This window comes from Aedes albopictus, chromosome 3, assembly GCF_035046485.1.
Source record: "Aedes albopictus strain Foshan chromosome 3, AalbF5, whole genome shotgun sequence".
Lineage (NCBI taxonomy): Eukaryota > Metazoa > Arthropoda > Insecta > Diptera > Culicidae > Aedes > Aedes albopictus.
This window is the reverse complement of record NC_085138.1, coordinates 369,811,943-369,818,704: the sequence shown is the minus strand read 5'-3', so window position 1 is coordinate 369,818,704 and position 6,762 is coordinate 369,811,943.

The window sequence follows — 6,762 nt, the reverse complement described above, 5'->3', positions numbered from 1 at the left end:
TCCGGAAAGCAAATGTCTGGATCTTCCAGACTTTTGTTAAATCAGACCTAAAAAATCTGGATAAATCCAGATAAATCTGGAAGGTTGGCAACGCTGCCCACCACCCCCTCCAGCGTTATGACATTTGTGAACGGGGTGAGAAACTCGGCACACTTAATTTTGTGCCAAATGTGCCGGTGATGTGCCGAACGTGCCGAAGTGTGCCAGCGTGCTGGCAGTCATGCTGTCAGTTGATTAATTTCTTTTTGTGTATTTGCAAGGAAAGGAAGTGCATGTTCAGTATCAGAAAGTGGCAAATTTTCAACGCTGATCGGTGCGCCACCTTGCGGTTGAAATCACGCTTTTTACACGGAAAATTTTAAAATTTTATACACTTGTTTAGACCAGCTGGTATACATTAACAAGGTATCAACATAAAGGTGCGCAGTGATAAATATTTTCGTATTTTGATTTGCGAGATAAAAAAAATACGTAAGTTTTGGCGAAAGGGAACGTCCATAAATTACGTCACGATATGAGGGGGAAGTGTGACGACCTATACAAAAAATCAGAGGTCTCATATAAAAAAAGTGTCACATATGGGGAAGGGGGGTTGAAAATGGACATTTTTTTGCGTGCCGTAATTTATGGATGCTCCTAAAACTAAAAGGATACCGCAAGAAGATGTCACGAAGCCGTGCACTGACAGTTCAGCGAACTTGTTTACATGGACTTAGTCTCTGGCGAAAATCCGGCAAAACTGTTTTTCGATACAATTAGACGATTGGTTTTGTACTAATAGAGTTGAATATAATCGATATTCCCGTATCATAATGGTTTCGGGACGGAAAACGTACCGCGCGGCCCTTGTAAAGATTCCAAACCGCTTCTTACGAAAGTACACGTGATAAACCCACTTGAAAAGGAATATCCACCTTGAGGAAACTCTGCAATGTTATCTCCCATTAATCCGCTAGTACACAGGGATAGTTGACCCTGACGAAATGGTCAATTACCAAAAAACAAATCAATGCTTTGCTAAAACATGTGTTTTGGCACGATCAGATTTTCATTAGCGTCAGACAAATGTTGGCCCTTCAGTTCATTCTGTGTTAAATAGTTGACCCCGTGTACTCGGCGGCTAAGAATGAAGTAAAATACTATAAATTACGGCTGAAGACACGACATGGGATTTGAATCGCAATTGGAAAACAAACATAAAACATTCTGTCACAATAAACAAAAACAATGATGTAATTCATAAACCCATACTTGAAAAGTCTTCTCGAATGCTCTGAAAATTTAATTCAGTTGGACTTTCAGATGCTTTCCGCAAGTCACAAGATAAAACAGTTTTTATGCAATTGGTTTTAATTTTTAAGTTTGTGGCTGAACTGGTGTCAGCCGTTAAGCTATTTCGTAAGTGAAGTGTGAGATCGATTTCCGATCCAGTTGGAGGAAACTTTTCATCGAACTGAAAATTCTTCACTAGATGTTATGTATCTTGGTCGTTAAATACTGCTAGTAGGGTTAATTCAGTTCAGCATCTAATTGAATACAGAGCGGCTTTATTATGAGGTGAAAACAAATCATGATGTACGCAGAAATCCTCTCGGAAATCCCCACACAGTGTTGGTAAACTCACACTCAAAGCTTGCTCATGAACCGCTCCTGCATGAGCAAACTCGCACGCGATTCTGAATCGTTTTCTCACGCGCGAGAATTTCATGCAAAATCTCGCTCTCACGAGTCAAGCGTCGAAATCTCGTTTGCTTGTAAAACGAATTCAAATCAATTTAAACGGCATTCAATGTTGTTGTACGCTAGATTTGCTTTTGTTCTATCATACAATCGTAAAAACTTTGAATTGAATATCAAGAACACCAAGAAATAAAGCAATGAGTGAAATCATGAGTCAACTCATGCATGATTTTTTCGGCGGTGAGTTTGGCGAGTCAAGAATCGCGCGTGAAACAACTCAACCATGAGATTTGAGAATTTGAGTTTTTACCAACACTGCCCACAAATAAACACAAACGTGTTTCCATTCAAATGCAGGGAAGTTTTTACCACCAACGAAGTTTTACGTCATCTTTTAGGTTTAACAGATAATGTTTTCCACCAATACAATCATATTACTCCTATTTGTCTACCTTGCTGATGTTTTCATTGGCGGTTGTAGTTGTTGACGTTTTGAAAGTGGTATAGCTATGAGGAAAAAAGAGCAATAACAGGCCATCCCCAATAATGCGGGCCGAAACTGAGAAAACCGTTTGCAATGCAGACTGATTTTGTAAACATATGTTTGAACATGATCAAATTTCATTTTAACGGATAAGAGTACATTCAAACATTACGTAACACAAAGAAGGAGAGAGGGGGTCTAGCGCTTCGTTACGCTTCCTACAAAATATCAAAATTTGTCATACAAAAGTTGTTACGTTGGGGAGGAAGAGGGTCTAAAATTGTCAAATAATTTTGCTATACGTAATATTTGAATGAACCCTAAACTGTTCGTTTGTTTGTTCTAGGTTTTCCTGAATATATGGTCGATTTGAATCTGAACAGAGTCATGAACTTAAATTTTCTTTTTATATGCAGTTAAATGGGATTATAATTTCAGCAGTAATTTGTGAAAATCAAACGTATTGTAATGCACTTGCCCTTAAGGACAAGGTATTTGCAGTACATAGCTCAAATTTTCTAGAGCACCGTTTTTTAGAACCGTTGAACGGATATGGCTGAAAATGCATCATACTGATTGTTTAGTAGTTGTCAACAGCGTGATGCATTTTCATCCAAATCCGTTCAACGGTTCTAAAAAACGGTGCTCTAGAAAATTTGAGCTATGTACTCCAAATACCTTGTCCTTAAATAAGGGTGGCTTTGACCTTTCTGTTCGTAAGTTACAGTGCTGATTCACTCGTTGGGAGCTCGTTAGATGAGCTGATGATTAGATGTTCACTGGTTGGGGCAAAATTAAACTAAAATCAAGCTGTCAAAGTCAAAATCGATGTCGAAACGAATTCGACATCTGCGCGGCGAGGAATCTGAAATTCTTTCAGGATTTCCTTCTGGGATTTCTCCAGTAGTTTCTTCTGAAGTTACTTCAAGAGTTCTGGGGTTCATTTAGGAGTTCTTTTTGTGATTCCTCCGGAAACCTTCATTTGAAATTACAACAAAAACTCCTTGGAATTCTAGGAACCTTCTTGTTTTTAGCAAAAAAAAAAATGAATAAAATGATTAGTTAATAGAGCTGTGGTCATCAGGTAATCACCCGACCTCTTTTTGCTCCCCTACGACCACGTGACTTAGTGAAAGCCTCTTACCAGAATAAGGATTAAAATAAATTGTCAGTAATTTGATGATAATTCGAACTATGTTTAGATAAAATATAAACTTCAAACAAATTTCACTTCATCTACAACCAAACGGCTCCATGGTAGAAAAAAAAAATGTTTTTCGTGATTAACGCAAAACTGCATAAACAGTGGTCTATACAGCCAAAGACTAGAAAAAAAAAATAAGTTAGATCCGGGATACGCCGTTTACGCGATTACGTTTTCGTGACGATGTTAAGCGTAACGTCTGTTTTTTTATCTGTATTATGTGAGTTTGTCGGGAGTGGGATTCGATCCCAAGTCCTCGGCGTGATAGTCAAGTGTTCTAACCATCACACCAGGGCCACTCCACTTCGTCTGTTTTCTGTGCTTTTACAGTTGACTATAGATAGAGTTATAGTTGAGATAGAGAGAGATCGAAAGAGGAACCATTTAGAAATGCAATCTAGTGCAATGAAGCCCCTTTCTCGGCCAAAACAAAAATCCGTCAAGCAGTCTAGCCTTCTATAAAAATGAATTAATCGACATATGGAGAGAAAATCTAGAACAAATTCGAACGAGATCGCATCGAAATAGAAAGATATCGACATACATAGAGAAAACATATATGCAGATTGAAGGAACCGACCGAACTATCGAGATAGGAGATATCGAGATGAAGAACATCGACATGCGGATAGTCCAGGGGGAATGACACTTCCTTTGCCATCCGGAAAAATCCGCATTTATCCGTTGCTAACCGTGTTTAACTGCTGCTCAGTTAGCGACGGTGAGGAACGGAAAAATGCGGATTCCCCGGTTAGGAAAGGATATGTCATTCCCCTTGGGATAGTCGACTTTATAGTATAACAATTATAACATTGAATTGAAAAATGGTCCCATAATCTCTTAAATATGTAATCAATGGATGATTTCAAAACTACTACATCGTTTATCACAGAAGAATTTCAACAAAGTTACTGAAAATGTACCATGCATTCATTCAACAAATAAAAAATCACCAATACCGCATTAAGAATAATTGACTGTGACCAACGGACATTTCAAAACATTTATACCGGTTTACTAGTCGTCTAATTACACGATCAAAATTTAATGCGCAAGAACGAAAAAAATATTAAGGAGACCTCAAGGATGAATTTTGCCACTTTTTGAATGTGCGATTTGCACTTAGTTGCTCTTCCGTTCCGTGGTATTTGGCAACCTTTCGGTTGTTTTGTTTTGATCCTGATTCTTGCACCTTCATTGAAATTTATTGTAATCAAAAACCGATTGAGAAGCAATCTCCTGATTTCAGTATAGAATCAGGAGGACTTTGATCTTGATGCTGCGGCGAGAAATCCAGCGCTTTGGGTCCTTATTATTAGGCCATATGAATAAAGTTGAGTAAATACTCTTCACTAAATCTATGTGAAGCCGTGGAGTAAATCTCTGTGAATCTTCACAGAGATCTGAGTAAAGAGTATTTACTCAGCTTTATTCATATGGCCTATTGTTACGCCTCCTGTTAGACACAGCTAGAAAGGAATTGCAGCTTTCGAGCTTCAAAACATACGATACCAGTTGCATTTTTTCCAAAGTATATAGAAATAGTTATTTATGTAACGAGTTGCAAAAAGTTGATTTTTTCAGCACGAGTCGTTCATTTATCCAACGAGGCTCGCCGAGTTGGATAAATACGAAGAGTGCTGAAAAAATCGAGTTTTGCAACGAGTTCCATACAAAATTTTATGCAATGATTTTTTCATAATGCAACTCATTTGAGTTGCATAATATTCATAATGCAACTCAAATGAGTTGCATTATGAACATTATACAACTATTTTTCATTATGCAACTCATTTCAGTTGCATAATGAACCAGTTCGGAAAAAATAGCCCTTATGATACCAAAACGAGTTAGATAAAATGTAAATTATGGTACTGAATTGCATAAAAGTAGTTTTTGTTACTTTCTTCTTCATTTTCTTTCTCCTCTAGAAAAAATAAATACCTAAATAAAAAAAGCGTTGCCAGTTTGATGACAGCCAGTTTCATAAATGTGCCGAAAGTGTGCCGGCTAGTGTGCCGGGCACTTTGTGCCGAGTTTCCCACCCCCTGGATACAATCATATTTTGAAAATTATTACATCTAATTCCGTTTGTCTCAAGTTCGCCAAAAATATTAAATATTCTGATCGAAAGACACAATTTATTCTTTCTCTTCAAATTCACTTTCAATAAATAACCCTCTACTTCCCATGGTTGCTCTAGAGCATCATCGCTGTTCGACGATTTCGAAACAAACGGAATTAATTAAATATGATGCATTAGTTTTTACAAAACAATAATCACATTAGTTTAACTAATGTGTAAAACTATTGATAAACAATCAACTGTAAAACTTTTTCGTTGATTTCGAAAACATTGACCAATTCAGAAAAAGTTTTGTTCGAGCACTTTTTTTCGGAAACGCTTTCTTGACATAGAAATAGTCGTTCAAAATCGTGGGATGGAAAGAGTTAATCCTTTATGAAATTGTTTATGTTTGAAATGATGATGAAGTTCTAAATTTATTCACAAATTCGATAATGAACTAGTAAAATTTCGAGAAAAGCTGGGTTGTACAAGATCTTAACCGATAATTTGAATTCAGCTTGCTTATACAGATTATCGATGAGTTGAATAAAATTCAAATATGTTCACAAGGGGTTAGTCACTCGGCACATTGTGCCCGGCACACTTGTCGGCACATCCCGGCCGAGATCCCGGCACACATGCCGGCACATTTCGGCACACTTCTGGCACACATGGGCACATCAATGACATCCAATTTTGCGGTATGAAATCAATCTGTCAACACACTTACGATTGCAAAAAACCCTTTTATATGAATTTAATACAAGTGTTCTGGGTGGGATTTTGTTGGTAAACACTGATCAGATTAACAACAGTCGCCAAAAATAGACAGGGTTCTAAATAGCGAAATCACATTCAAAGAAAAATTCCACTGGGCACATTCGGCACACCTTCGGCACGTCCGGCACACAGGGAAAAATAATCGGCACACGCTCAAAAATAACGGCACAAATGAAGTGTGCTGAATGACCAACCCCTTGTATGTTCACCAAATTTCTCTCAACAATAATTTTCCCGGTAATCATCTCAAATTCCCGGCTTTTCCCGCTTTTTTCCCGGTCGTTCTGAATTCCCGTCTTTTTCCCGGTTTTCCCGTTTTTCCCGGTTCGGTGGCCACCCTGGAACAAGCCCCAACATTGGTGCATATTTTCAAATGCGTATTTCACTGGAGTAACTGCGACACTGATTTTTAATTTGGGCCTAACTGACATTTTCAAGTTCTCTTCATCGATCCTCTCTTTGTGTTATCACAGAATGTGTATTGAGTTTTCCAAAGATTTTTTGGTTGAAATGCGAAGAAGACGACTACATGTTGCTAAAGAAACA